At 45.1% G+C, this 15823-nt stretch overlaps 1 pseudogene; it reads right to left on the bottom strand.

Annotated features, from left to right (window-relative positions):
• Positions 1-268: 268 nt before the first annotated feature.
• On the bottom strand, positions 269-13536 carry LOC143543156 (secoisolariciresinol dehydrogenase-like; annotated as a pseudogene).
• Between the last annotated feature and the right edge of the window lie 2287 nt (positions 13537-15823).

Raw genomic sequence — 15823 nt, 5'->3', positions numbered from 1 at the left:
TATCTATTCACTACCATCCTATTTAGAGCCTTGATATAAAAAATAATAATTATGGCCCATGACACTATAATTTGGGCCGACACGTGATCACATTAAAAACCAACTTGTAACAAATATTGAAAATGAAACTTGCAAATTAAAATTTGACATGTAAACCATGTCAAATATATCATATAAGAGAGATTGATTTCATTTATGACAAATGACTTTTATTATAAGCTTTAAAGTTAAACAGAAAATATTGCAACTAAAACAAGCAACTCAAGAGCTATTCCACAGGGGAAGCTCGAGCAAATAGACCAAAAGCCGGATTAATCGCCGTAAACCCTCCATCAAGTACCAGATTATGCCCGCTCATGTATCTCGCCTCATCACTCGCTAGTAATAAAGTAGCTTCCGCAACATCATCTTCACTAAGAGCTACCCCTTTAAGATTTGAATAAACTTAGTATTTTTCTGGATAATCATTTCTCATCTTAATGAATGATTGCAAACAAATGAAATAAGGCGATAAGCAATTAACCCGAATCCCATATTGACCAAGCTCAGCTGCGGTGTTCTTAGTGAGCCCCACAATCGCATGTTTTGAACTCGAATAAGCATGATAAATAATCCCTCCAATGCTCCCCGACACACTTCCCATCATAATAATTGTGCCACTACGAGCTGGGATCATGGATCGAGCTGCATGCTTTGTTCCCAAGAACACACCGGTTAAATTTACGCTTATTACTCGCTCAAAATCTGACTGATCGTTGTCTAGAATACTGGGCTTTAGTTCACCAATTATGGCTGCATTATTGATCATTACGTCCAACTTACCATATTTTGCAAGTGTTAAGTTTATGGCGTTTTCAACTTCTGATTCAATAGTCACGTCACAATGGACAAATGTAGCGTTGTCCAGACCGATATCTTCACATACAAATTGACCTAAGTCATCTTGGATATCGGCAATGACTACTTTGGCTCAATGTTTAACGAATAGGCTTGCGGTTTTCTCTCCGATCCCTTGTGCCCCGCCTGTAATAAATGCTACCTTGTGAAGAAACACTAAATGACCCTGGCAGATTACGGATAATCTTAAGGTTAAGTAGATGTTTCCCACGAGGGTTAGGTCCGGCAAAGATGGTTATTCTTCTTGACCTGCAAAACAGACACCGTGAGCTCGTCACTGAGAAGGGGGGGGTTCCTCCTTGTGACCAACCTCTGGCGTGAGAATCAGACAAGATTGCTCCGAATATAAGTGTATATTAAGAGAAATAACTAGAGAAGATAAGATAATGATACTGTTCCAAGGTGTTGGAATATTTATAGCCGAAGGTAGGTTTCCAAGCAGGTACGGCCAGCTGTATAATATTCCTTTTCCACCAACTACGGGCTATGAACATGCCACGATGGGAATTGGTGGGTAGGCAGCGGCTGATAGTGACATGGCCAGCTGTATACTATTCTTTTTCCACCAACTACAGGCTATGTACGTGCCACGATGGGAGTTGGTGGGTAGGCAGCGGCTGATAGTGACATTTTGTACTAGAGCGTGCTCCTCCTCGTACTATTGTCGGTGAGCTGTCACCCTGTGATTGGTTTATGGACTGCTTTGGTCAGATCTTGTCTATTTTGTCCATACCTTGGCAGGTATAGTACAAAAGATCTTCCAGAAGCGTACGGACTGGCTCTTTTGGGCGGGAATATTCCCGCCTTGCTCATTCCTTCTTCAGGTGACATTGCTGAAGTAACATAATAAGATGATAAAAGATCTAAATTACATTCTTTTAGTGCCTTATGCGTGTAGCCTTACCGTTAGTGCGGGTAGCCTTCTTTCTTGGCTTGTACCCATAGCTGCGGGAACAGGCAGGGTACTGTACCAAAGGAGGCTTTCCTGCGGGAACAGCTGGCTTACTGCGTGTAAGGTCTTCATCTCTGAGCATGGTGGGTCCTGCGGGACCAGTTAGTCTTTGCGCAGACGTACCTCTTCAAGGTGTGTCTTGCGGGTCCAACTGGGCTTTGCGGGGACCTACCTCTTCAAGTCCCCCCAGTCCATTGTTCTTCTCATGAATTGTTAATGAGGTGAACTTTTAGACTTTAAGCAAAGGGTTTTAAAGAGGTTTTTGTTTTTTAAGGTTTTCCGTGGGGATTCTTCCCGCGGTTTTCCTAATGTCACTTGCAGAAATTCCCGACTTTTCTGCCTGATCTTTGGTTATGATGCGGGTAGGTGTTTAACCTCTTCGCAAGTCGGGAGCGTTGAATTTCACTTGTATAGATTCTTCACGAGGTTTTGGTAGTTTTGGACATAGTGATCAGTTATGTTAAACTACCAATTCCACCTTGAAGTTTCAAACAATCTAGTTCTCAACGTTCCCGCCATGCGGAGTTGTTATTTCCCTTTCCGCAAGCATGGCCCATAAGATCCTTCTTGGCTTCAATTCCCTGCAAGTGCTAAGTATGTGAAGGGTTTCGCCTTGACACTGTACCCGCACTTGTCTTATGGTTTTTTGCTTCCCAAGGTGAGGGGGTATATTCCCTCTTATTTTTGAATCTTTTTGAAAATCGAAGAGTTGGTGAAAGGATAAGAACAGTCCAAACTGTTGAAGGGACGTTAGCGTCTTCTGACGGTTTCAGGACGTGCAGGAAGTTATGGCGACGTGACAGTATATGGTCATTCCGGACGTTTTTTCAGGTGCGTGGGCGCGAGTTTTCGGGCGCGTGGGCGCGAATTTTTCGGCACGCGTCCTTTTGACAGCTGTTGCCCGCTTGCTTTTTCCACGTGTCGTCGTTTCATTGCACCTGCGCTTCTCTCTCTCCTCCGCATTAAATTCATCGCATTCATTGTGATGAGTATATAAATGGGGAAGAGGGTGCATCTCAACTCACACCTTCACCTCCTTCTTCTTCTTCTAAGCGATTTCCGGCGAATACTCTAACTTTTCTGTCGAGCATTCTCCTGAAATCGTTCTCCTTCAAACCCAAAACATGTCTTCCATTCATGATCCTGAGGTTACTGCCGAAGAGTCCGACGTATACCCTGAGAACCCGATGTCCACGTCTGACAAGGACGACAAGAGTACTGCTGGCGAGTGCCAGTGTGCTCTTTCTGTCGATTTGTATCACTACATCGTCAAGAAGTTCATGCTCGAGCCCTACGAGCCTGAGTTTCCAGAGCCTCACCAGACGATGTATGATCCCCCCAAGGGCAAGATAGGGGTTTATGCCTCATTCTTCATGTATGGGAATCTCATATTCCCGTTAACGAAGTTTGTATACCGTGTTTTGGAGAAACACGGTGTACACTTGACGGAGGTACATCCAATGGCGATCGCTAAGGTCCGCCATTTTGAATGGGTGTGCCACATTCTGGGCATCGAGCCCCGTGTCGACCGCCTGATGACTTTCTACTCCTGGAGGTGCATCCAGGGCTGGTATACCCTGGTCACTCGGATCAAGGGTTTGAAGATCTGCGCTACCGAGCGCAGTCTTCGGTCTTGGAAACGGGAGTTCTTCTACATCTCTGCCCGCGTCGTCCCCATTGCGATGACGTTCAAGAGCGGGAGAGCACTCCCCAACCTTCACACCTCCAACTACCAGGAGACGGAATGGTTTACGAAGATCTCCCAGATCCAGACTCCGGTTTACCGTTTCGCGGAGTCGGGGATGGTGATGCTTGGGATGAGCCGGGTATGGAAGGATGCCGGTTCTGGGACGCCGCAAGTACCTATCATCCTCGAATACGGTTTGAATTCTACTCCCTACGGTATGCTCCGTCTTTTTTGCTGATTTAGGGTTTTTCTTCTAACTGTCTCTTTCTTTTTATTTTCAGAGGGGAACAACTTGCAATCGCTTCTGCAACCGCGGGAAACTGGTGGTCCCGCTCGACTGGGTACTCGTGATCTCGACGAGAACGAGTTGCCCATTTTGGAGCAAACGGCGGATAGGTTCGTGGAGGTCTACCCGCCGGGCCACGAGATTTTGAGCGCCACACGGCCAGGTAAGGTATTCTTTAACCCTCGCCCTCTTTATGCTCAAACCTCTGCTGGAGTTTCCCTAATTTTGTCATCTTCTGATGAGGGATCCGCAGATGGGCCTTTCTTCGTGAGGAAGAAGAAAGCTGCCGGCGTGAAGGTCAAGGCGAAGGTTTCCTCCACCGCCGATCAGGGAAATCGGTCTGACTCGGAGACCGAAAGCGAGGAGGCGGCGGGGAACCCTGGTGAGACCATTGTCTCGGAGGTTGGGACAGCTGTCACCTCCGAGCAGCCAAGCGTTACGACGGTGACTGGCATGAAGAGGCCAGTTCCATCGGGTTCGTCCCCGCCCGTCAGAACCTTCAAGATTAATAAAACCCGTAAGTATACTTTTTATTTATCTTTCCCGCATTTCTTTCCGCCATTGTTTTTAATATTTTGTTATCTTCATGCAGGCGTGGATGCAACCGCATTCCAAAGTGGTGCAGGAAGGAGCAGTTCTGGACCCACGACGGTAGGTTTGGTCAACCTACCCGAGGCGATGACCCAGGAGGCTGCGCCTGTTTGCAGTGTTGGTTCAGTTGCTCATCCCGTTGAGGCAACTGTTCCAATTGTGACGTCATCTCCGCCGGCTGTCAGTGCCATCTTCACCGCATCTTTCACTGAGCCGGCGGTGATTTTTTCTGCGGGCTCTTCCGCAGCGGCGGCCACGGTTGTGAGTTCGCCTCCAGTGAGTTCACCTCCGATGGTCTCTACCGCGGCGGCTTCAACCATGCCTCCTCCAGCACCAGCGACTACCTCGTCCATGGCCGGTTCATCAGGTATGTTCTGGGTTGGGGCTTCTAGCCAATCTTTGCCTCCTTCCCATCTCCCTGACCTCTTGGATGGATATCCCTTAGGTTCGGGTGATGGGTTTGGTGGCTATCGGCCTGTTGTCGACCCTACAGGTGCGTGGGGTTATTTTGGCCTATTATCTTTTTTTTTTAACTGTTTTTTGTTTTTGCAGTTTCAGATTCCAATGAGGTGTATGTTCCACGGTGGAACATCCGCCGGGGAACAACCCTTCGAACGTCTGTGGACTGCGTCGAATGGGCGCGCCACGCCGCCCCAAGCGGTGCGTTGGGGGAGGCAATGGCTAGCTATCAGGAGGGTAGGCTAACCAATGAGCTTCGAATTCTCCTTGCTAGAATGCAGCCGCGCATCGAGTTGCTTTGTCGTGAAAACGACAAGTTAAAGACGGCGCGTAGCCTGGAAGTGGCTCAGGCGCGTGCATTGCGGGAGGAGAACAAAAGGCTTGCCACGATTGCTGTGGAGAAGGAGAAGGCCTTCAAGGACCTTGAGGTCGAGGTCCAGGCCAGGCATGAGGCCCGTTCCAAGGCTACCCAAGCTGTTAACGAAAAGCTTAGGTTGGCCAAGGAAACTGCGCGGAACGCGACTGAGAGGGCCACCAAAGCTGAAGCCATTGTTGAGCCTCTGCGCGCCGAGAATGAGGAGCTTAAAGCCAAACTAGAGAGGCTTCAGCAGGCTCATGATGCTTTGGCCTTAGAAGATGCCAAGAAACTCCAATAGCTCCTGGACCAGAAGGGTATGCTTGACCGCACTGAGCGTAAGCTGAAGGGCGTTGAAGAGGCTGCTGCTAAGGAAGTGCTGCTTGCCAACCTTAACAAAAATGAAGCCGAACGCGCCCGTGATCAAGCTCAAGCTACCCTCCAGGAAGCTCTGATCACCAAGGAATGGCTTCTACGAGAAGCGTTGTCGCAGGTATGCGTAGCTTCATAACTTCTTTACGCTTTTCTTTATACTTAGAAAAGTTTTTGATATATATATTTTTTGTAGGTTGTGCATCGGATCTTCACGAACACATCTTATGACGATGCCATGAGCGCAGCCCTCAACGCTTCTCATGAGGATGGGGAAAAGGCTGGTTTCCTGCTTGGTCTGGGGTTTGTTGAGAAGGGCATCCCGCCTTCCAACTTCCCTCTTTATGACGTGGACACTGAAGTTGCTTACGACCAAGCAGTGAACCAGTATGCTGCCTTCCCGCATCCGGTGGTGGAGAAGGTGAACGAGATTGCTGCTGCTGATGATGGGCTAACTATTCTCAAGGCTTTCCTTGAACCGCCACAGCCAACTGATGGTGCGGGGTTCAAGTGGGTTTGGAGGGAGTGGTCCTGAAGTTTGAACCTTGAGTTCCCTTCCCACCATTAGGATAGATTTATATATTTGTAGGCGGGTAGATACCCAGCCTTTCTTGTAATGTTTGAATTTTTATGGAATATAAATGTTTTGTTAATGCCTTGCCTTGTAAACCTTATATGTTGTGCTCATGCATATTTTAGTTTAACTTAGCAATTTTCTAAGTGTTTAGGATAAGTTAACCTGTCAACGTGGTAGATAAGTTCAAGTTTTGCTTCCTCTATCATGATTGTGCGGGTAAGACCGTCACTTTCACTTAGTAGGATGGCCAAACTTTACCTATATCTGACCTGCGTGAAGGTTTTCCTCATCTTTTCCTAAGAAATTTTTACCGTTTTTATGATTATGCGGGTTTTGCCGCCTTCCACACGCAACGACTTACTTCTTTCCACACTTATTTATGCGGTGAATACCAGCATATCAGTCTGGAAAGTTCATAAGTATAAAGGTAAGGCTATCAACACAATGTGATAATGGAGAATCATTTCCATTAGAAGTGGTTCTAGGCCTTTTCTTTACAAGTTTGGAATTGATCTACATGTAACATTTGCGTAATTGAGCTCCATTTCATGTTCTTGGGATGGGGGTGCCATCGAGCCTTTCGAGCCGGTATGTGCCTTTTCCCAAAACTTCTTTGATAATGTATGGCCCTTCCCAGACCGGGGCCAGCTTTCCTGGGAGCTCTTGGTTCGAAGCCTCGTTGTTACGCAGTATGTAGTCTCCGATATTGAAGTTGCAGAGTTTTACCCGCGTGTTGTAGTACTTTTGCATTTGTCGCTTGTAATTCTCTTCACGCGCTGCGACTAAGTCTCTGCGTTCTTCGGTTAGCACAAGGTCTAACCGTCTTTCCGCATCATTGTCTTCTGGTTGAGTCAAGACCCTTGGTGATGGTAGACCAATTTCGACCGGGACCATGGCTTCAGTGCCATAGGTTAGGCTGAACGGGGTTTCTCCCGTACTTGCCTTTTTCAGCGTTCTGTTTGCCCAAAGGACGTGTGGAGCTTCGTCCACCCAGCCGGATCTATGTTCCAAGAGTCTTTTCTTTATGCCGTCGACGATGCTCTTATTTGCTCTTTCCACCTCACCATTACCCTGCGGGTGCGCCACTGAGGTAAAGGTGTAGGTGATTTGAAGTTCTTCCAGCCACTTTTGTAGCTTCTTGTCAGCAAAGTTGGTGCCGTTATCGCTCACCAAATTCTGTGGAAGTCCAAAACGACAAATAATAAATTCCCAAATAAATTTTTTGATATGTTTTGCGGTTGCTTGGGCTAAGGGTTTTGCTTCTATCCACTTGGTGAAGTAATCGATAGCTACCACTAGGAACTGAACGTTCCCTGCTGCTGTGGGAAATGGGCCCGTCACATCGATGGCCCACTTCTGAAATGGCCATGAAGAAGTAACTGGAACAAGTTCATTTTTCGGGCGATGCGTGTTGGGTGCGTAGAGTTGGCAGGACCTGCATTTTCTGATGTATGCCAGCGCATCCGTATGCATCCCCGGCCAAAAGTATCACGCGTTGTTTAGCTTAGCTACAACTGCGCGTGGGCCTGCGTGTACTCCGCAGATGCTTTCTTGTACTTCCCTTAAGAGGTAATCAGCATCTTGGTCGTCCACGCATCTTAGGAGTGGGCCAAGAAAATTACGCCTGTAAAGTATGTCAACGAGTTGATAGTTCAGTGCTTTACAGCGTATCTTTCTTGCCTGTGTTTTTGACTCTGGTAGTATACCCGCCGCAAGGTAATTTAGGATTGGTGTCATCCACGTTTCCGTGCCGGTTTGGATGACACAAATTTCCTTGTGCGGGACTGATGGTGTTCCAAGGAGTTCAATGCGGATGTCCTTTCCTAAGTGGGTGAAGGCTAACGATGCAAGCTTGCTTAACGCATCCGTAGATTTGTTTTCGCTTCGCTTGACGTGTATGACTTTACAATCGTTGAAATCACGCATAAGGGTTTTTGCTTGTGCGAGGTACAGGGCCATTGTGTCGTTCACAGCCGTGTACGTCCCGTTTATTTGGTTGGCTACTAACATGGAATCCACGTGGGCTTCCAAGTTTTTCACTCCCATTTTACGTGCAATTCTCAATCCGGCCAAGAATGCTTCGTACTCCGCTTCGTTATTCGTACTTGGAAATCCAGTCGAATAGCGTAAGTGTACTCTTGGCCCGCTGGGTTAGTTAGTTTCAACCCTGCACCTGAACCCTCGTTGTTGGCTGCTCCATCAGTATAGAGTCGCCAGACATAATCAATGTCTTGTGCTGGAGAGGGTTGAGCCTCTTCCTGGCACTCTTTCTCCCGCAAAGCGGAGACTTCTGCAATAAAGTCGGCCAAGACCTGGCCTTTTATGGCTGGTCTTGGCTTGTACTTTATTGCGTATTCTCCCAATTCTGTTGCCCATTTGGCTAAGCGTCCTGACAACTCGGGTTTTCCTAGAACGTTTGCAAGTTTGAAATTGGTGAGAATGGTGATTGGGTAACCTTGGAAATATCGTCTTAGCCTGCGTGAAGCCTGTACAAATGCTAAGACTAATTTTTCCAGAGTAGAGTACCGGGTTTCTACGTCTGTTAAGACGCGGCTAACATAGTAGATTGGCATCTGGATGCCTTTCCGTTCTACTAGTAGGACTGCCCCGGTTGCTCTGTCTGTGGCGGAGAGGTATAGGATTAACTCCTCCCCCGCTCCTGGTGCTGTGAGCGTTGGGAGTTCGATCAGGCGTGACCGAATCTCTTGAAAAGCCGCTTCCGCTTCTGGTGTCCAGCGGAAGTGCGTTTTCTTTAAACAATTTCTCAATGTTTAACACGAATGGGAACGACCAATCCGCATGATTCGCCAAAAAGCGGTTAAGTGCGACTAGTCATCCATTCAGTGTCTGAGCTTGTTTGATGATAGTAGGTGATTTCATTTTGATAATGGCTTCGACCTTTTCAGGGTTTGCTCTGAAGCCATCTTTGGTAACGATGACTCCTAAGAACTTCACTTCTTCCATTCAAAATAACACTTGCTCGGGTTGAGCTTCATGTTTATCTTTCTGAGCATGTTGAAAGTTTCCTCGATGTCTTTCAACATCGCTTCTGGCTCAGGGCTTTTGATGACCAAGTCATCCATGTAAATTTCCAAGTTCCTCCCAATTTGGACATGAAACTCTTTGTCCATCAGGCGTTGGTATGTGGACCCAGCATTCTTAAGTCCGAATGGCATCATTTGATAACAAAACGTGCCATCGGGCGTCCGAAATGTGGTTTTGTCCTGATCGTCAACGGCCATGTGGATTTGATGGTATCCCTTATACGCATCAAGGAAGCATTTAAGGCGAAACGGTGCTAACGAATCTACCTTAAGGTCAATTCGGGTAACGGGTAACAATCTTTGGTGCATGCTTTATTTAGGTCTTTGAAATCTATGCACATGCGCCATTGTTTGTTAAATTTCGGTACCATGACGGGATTTGCAACCCATGTTTGATATCTACTAACGCGTACGATGCCCGCGTCTAGGAGTTCCTTGACTTGGGTTCTACACGCGTTAGCCTGTTCCGCCCCCATTACTCGACGCTTTTGTATGACCGGCGTAAAAGCCGGGTCACACTTGAGCTTATGCTCTACCTTACTTCGAGGTACACCAGTCATGTCAGCTGGTGTCCACGCGAAGATGTCAGCGTTTTTCTGCAGTAAGCGTTTGAGTAAGGTGCGCGTGGGGTCGGTGATTGTTGGGCCAATGGTAACAGCCTGGTCAGGGTATTTGCCATTGAAGGCCCATTCTTCTGTTGCGGTAATGGTTGGTTTAGCCATCTTTGGTTTGGGTTTAGATGAGACAGATGCGATGCATACCTGGGGAATACCGGTGATCATCGCTACACCCTCAGCTGTTGGCCACCCCATCATGCCGTGGACTGAAGACACCCCGGCATTGAATCTTGCCATCCCGTCTCTCCCGAAGAGAATGTCGTATGTGTGGTGTGGCTTCCTCATTACGACGAAGTCCACGTCTTCTGTGCGGGAGTGTTTCCCGTCCGTGAGAGTGACGGGGAAAGATAGGATACCCAGGGGGGTGTTTGTGCTGCCATCGAACCCTTCCATCGAGGCGCAGACCGTTTCCAGGCGTTCTTTGTCTTCGTCGTCTAGCTTGTCGAAGAACTGCCTGTACATGACCGTTGACGAAGCGCCGTTATCAGCAAGAGTGCGGGAAGTGATGTAGTGCCCCGGCTGGCTTTTGATGACTATAGGGTCTTCTTTGTTGGGCCCTCCTGGCACTCGCAGGAAGCGCACCTCAGCTTCCTTCCACGCACATGGTTCTGTCGTTCGTCGTTTTCTTCCTTTGACGTTACCATGAACCATGTGGATGCTGATGTCGACGGGCTTTCGTCCGTTGCCCCTGTACCGATTATCATTTCTCCCTCCATTCTTGATTGGTGCCACAAGGTGTGTAAGTTTTCCATCTTTGACGAATGTTTCGACAATATCCTTCAAAGATGTACACTCCTCAGTGGTGTGGCCCTTTGTCCCGTGGAAGTCACAGGATTTGCTCTGATCAGCGTTATGGCGCTGTCGGATCATTGGAGCTTTTGGCTATGGGAGTTTCTCGGTGGCAAATATCTCTGTGACGCTTTTGGTGAGTAGCGTCCATCTAGGGTTCCGGTTTGATGAGTGCGTGTTATCCCTTCAGCCTAATAGATGGCGAGAGCTGGATGAGGTGTCAAAGTTTACCCTTGACTGCCAAATACCAAGCTTCCTCTTTTTATTTTGCCGGGCGGTATGGACGTTGTTTTCTCTGGTCCTCTGCGTGTAGAGGTTTGTACTCTGGGGAAGATTCCTACCCAGTTGCTTCTCCGTTTCAGCAAAGCGCTTGGCTGTCGTCATGATGGCATCCCATGTGGATGGCATGCCGTCTTTACCCGTCAGCGTGCGGATAAGCTCTGGGTATTCGGCGCCCTGGACGAAAGCGGCGCGAACAAGATCTTCACTTATGGTGCCCAGACTCAGCTTCTTTGAGTTGAAGCGAGTGATGAAGTCTAGCAAAGATTCATCCTCCTCTCTAACGCAGTTGAGGATCGTCTACTGCTCTTCAGTATATTTTCTCTGTTGACTGAAGTGTTGGCTGAACTTGTGCTGGAAGTCCGCCCAATCGTAGATGTGGTGGACCGGTAGACGATCAAACCACGCCCTGGCCGTTCCAACCAGCGTCATCTGGAACATATAACACCACGTGGGTTCCGTCCAGTTGCTGACGGTTGCCCCCGCTATGAATCTGTTCAAGTGATCGTCTAGGTCGGATATGCCATCATAAGTGCCGATGTTGGACATCTGTTTGGCACTCTTCGGGGCGATTGCTTCCGCAATGTCCCTTGCAAACTTGGACGTTCCCGCATTTGTAACAATTGGCCTGAAAGTTTTGGAGAAGTCACGTGGGTTCCCCCCCCCCCCCCCCCCCCGCGTTCCTTGGTTTAAAGGTTTCTCCAAAATTTCTTCTCGGCTGGAAGACCGTTCCTTTACGCTTCCCTTTCGCCCTATGACGAGGGTTTGCGTCGCTGTCGGACTCCTCCCAATCATCGTCTAAGTACTCGCAATCATTGCTCATGTTGAGCTGTTGTCGAGTGCTTTCGAATTCGTCATTAGCCTGTTGGAGTGAACGTAAACGTTCATCCAACTCAGCTTGGAATTCTTTCTGACGTGCTTCTGCCCACGCTTTAACTTGATCAAGTGTTTGGCGGGGGAGCCTCGTCTGTTGTTTCTCCAACTGGGTATCAATGAATCCCAGGGGAGGATTGTTTACTGCACTTGCCCCCGCTTGGGTAACCGGGGTAGTGTTCTTAAAAATTGTGTACTCGCCGGTATTCCCCCCAGTAGCTGGGGTTGTGGTTACCGGAGTTTCTTGGTCACTCGTTGGCCTTGGCATCGGAGTAACCTTAACCATCTTTCCAGAGGTTTTGAAAAAACTGAGAAAAAGAATTAGTTCTAGCTTTTATGCACGGATGGCGCCAATGAAGAAACACTAAATGACCCTGGCAGATTACGGATAATCTTAGGGTTAAGTAGATGTTTCCCACGAGGGTTAGGTCCGGCAAAGATGGTTATTCTTCTTGACCTGCAAAACAGACACCGTGAGCTCGTCACTGAGAGGGGGGGTTCCTCCTTGTGACCACCCTCCGGCGTGAGAATCAGACTAGATTGCTCCGAATATAAGTGTATATTAAGAGAAATTGCTAGAGAAGATAAGATAATGATACCGTTCCAAGGTGTTGGAGTATGTATAGCCGAAGGTAGGTTTCCAAGCAGGTACGGCCAGCTGTATAATATTCCTTTTCCACCAACTACGGGCTATGTACGTGCCACGATGGGAATTGGTGGGTAGGCAGCGGCTGATAGTGACATGGCCGGCTGTATACTATTCCTTTTCCACCAACTACAGGCTATGTACGTGCCACGATGGGAGTTGGTGGGTAGGCAGCGGCTGATAGTGACATTTTGTACTAGAGCGTGCTCCTCCTCGTACTATTGTCGGTGAGCTGTCACCCTGTGATTGGTTCATGGACTGCTTTGGTCAGATCTTGTCTATTTTGTCCATACCTTGGCAGGTATAGTACAAAAGATCTTCCAGAAGCGTACGGACTGGCTCTTTTGGGCGGGAATATTCCCGCCTTGCTCATTCCTTCTTCAGGTGACATTGCTGAAGTAACATAATAAGATGATAAAAGATCTAAATTACATTCTTTTAGTGCCTTATGCGTGTAGCCTTACCGTTAGTGTGGGTAGCCTTCCTTCTTGGCTGTACCCATAGCTGCGGGAACAGGCAGGGTACTGTATCAAGGGAGGCTTTCCTGCGGGAACAGCTGGCTTACTGTGTGTAAGGTCTTCATCTCTGAGCATGGTGGGTCATGCGGGACCAGTTAGTCTTTGCGCAGACGTACCTCTTCAAGGTGTGTCTTGCGGGTCCAACTGGGCTTTGCTGGGACCTACCTCTTCAATGACTACTTTGGCTCCATGTTTAACGAATAGCCTTGCGGTTTTCTCTCCGAACCCTTGTGCCCCGCCTGTAATAAATGCTACCTTGGTAGCCAACCTAAAGGTAAAGTAAGGAAATTATCTACTCTCGGTTAAAAATGATGATGATGATGATGATGATGATGATAATGATGATGATGATGATGATGATGATGATGCGTGAAATAACAAAAATAAATTTGAAGAATGAAGAATCCTTTTACTTCCAACAACAGTTTTTTTTTATATAAAACTTTCTACATAAAAAACATAATTAAATATAGATCTATATAACGCTTCAAGATTATATATTTTTATATTGATTAATCATTGCATGCGTTTGTGCTTGTGGGTAAAATTAAATAACAAGTAGGTGGTTGGTTACCTTTCAGTAATATTTGCCATGGTTTATTGGTTGATAAGTTAGAAGGCACTTGTAATCAATTTGATAATATTAACTTGGAAAGAAACTTTGAAGCCTTTAAATAGAAAAAAACGACCCTCAACTATTTACTTTATTTTATTTGTTATTTTATTTTAACAGTGTTTTATTCAAAACAACTTGACTAGCAACTTAGCAAGCAGTGGCGAATCCATAAATATTTTTGACAGGGGTTGGAAATTTTTAGGTAAATTTCAATTCGCCATGTATTAAAACATTTTAGTCCAGCTTTGACGGGTCAGGTGGGGTCGGGTCAAGTCAGGTCGTCACATAATAGTCAAATACTTCAACGAAAAAAATATATTTCAAAACCGGATGGGTTAAGTTAAGCTAATAATAATTTCAAGAGTAAATTGCTATTTTGGTCACCAAGATTTATCTCTTATTTCTCATTTAGCCCAAAATACAAACTTATGACGAAATAGCCTTAGTCGTTTACTTTTGGTTATATTATTTTCATTTTTTTATTTAGATTTGAAAAAAATAAATATATACTAATTAATTGACCAACTTATTTATTTTATAAAATTTAAATTTTTATACTTTGTAAGTTAATTTATTTATTTTTATTTGTTTAAATAAGTTAAATCTAGCAATAAGCTTCTCTTAATGATATTTATATTCCATAAACTATACGCTAACAAAATTCATCCTCACAATAAATAACACAAGTTAATATATAATAAACATTCAGCAAACAAAAAGAAATTACATCGAAGCTATATGCAACTAAATCAAACGAGCTAAAAAATAATAGTAAAATAACATCTGAAAAAAAAAGGAACAAAAAGAAATCCACTTTGAAAGAAAATAAAAAAAAACTAAACTAAAATAATATAAAAAAAAGGAACAAAAAGAAATCCACGTTAAAAAAGGGAAAATTACATAAATAGATATGTTTGATCAAGTTTTTACCATGTCTATTTTAGTATACATCTCTCTAATTATTGGTTTTTTGACCAATAAACAACTGACACGTCACCGAAGCCGACTAAGGCGGCTAAGCCTTAGCCGCCACTTTATGGGGACAGAATTTTATGAAAAGTAAACGGGTCCCACCTTTAACCAATAAAATTCGACATGTGTCAAAGGCGGCTAAACTTCGCCTACATCTATGGTTATTTAGCCGGCATCTTTGAATCTTAGCCGGCTTCAGGATACGTGTCTATTTAGTTAGCCGGCTCCAAATATTCCTTCTTAGCCGGCTCCAACTCGGCTTGTAGGCTAAGGCTTCACTTAGCCGCCTTCTTTTATTCATTTAGCCGTCTAATTTTAGCCGTCAAAATTGAATATTTTACCAACCTTACCAACTCTATTAAATATTTAGCCGGCTTCACTTAGCCGTCTTCTTAGCCGGTGTAAATTTAGCCCCAAAATTAAATATTTTTACCTACTCACTTAATTCTTTAGCCGGCTTCGCTTAGCTGCCAATTTTTTTTCTCATAGCTGGCATGTTTTAGTCATCAGCAATAAATATATTTACCTACCCAAATTTAATTTTTCACCAACCATTTTTATAAAACTATACAACCATATTCACTATAACTTATAAAACCATCTTCACCCTCTCAAACTTTTTTACTTTCTTATCACAAAATCCTCATTTTTTTAAATATGTCACGTTAACGTCGTCGTTTACAGTGGTGAGCATTGGCATGTTGTTGATCGGGTTGTTGATCTAGAGAAGATGTCATGGAATAAAGTGCTTTCGTATTTTTAGTAATGCGGAAAAGGTTAGTTAAACTGAAAACTGCTGTTGTTATGGTGTATAGTTAATTAGTATGTTAATCACCTATAAAATTAGTACATTATTAGTATATTTAAATCTTTTGTTCTGTTTCTTCAACAACCCGATCAACAACATGTTAATTCCCATCACTATAAACGACGTCGTTAACAAACATATTTTTTTTTAAAATGAGGATCTTGTTATAAGAAAGTAAAAAAGTTTGAGAGGGTGAAGATGGTTTTATAAGATGTAGTGAATATGGTTGTATAGTTTTATAAAATTGGTTGGTGAAAAATTAAATTTGAGTATGTAAATGTATTTATTGTTAATGACTAAAATATGCCGGCTAGGAGAAAAAAAATGGCGACTAAGCGAAGCCGGCTAAATAATTAAGTGAGTAGGTAAAAATATTTAATTTTGGGGCTAAATTTACACCGGCTAAGAAGACGGCTAAGTGAAGCCGACTAAATATTTAATAGAGTTGGTAAGGTGTAACATCCTGAAATTTCAAATAATAATAT

Source organism: Bidens hawaiensis, unplaced genomic scaffold, assembly GCF_021521415.1.
Source record: "Bidens hawaiensis isolate Kalapana, Puna unplaced genomic scaffold, B.hawaiensis_p1.1 tig00013074_1, whole genome shotgun sequence".
Classification (NCBI taxonomy): domain Eukaryota; kingdom Viridiplantae; phylum Streptophyta; class Magnoliopsida; order Asterales; family Asteraceae; genus Bidens; species Bidens hawaiensis.
This window is presented reverse-complemented; position numbering and strand designations above follow the sequence as displayed.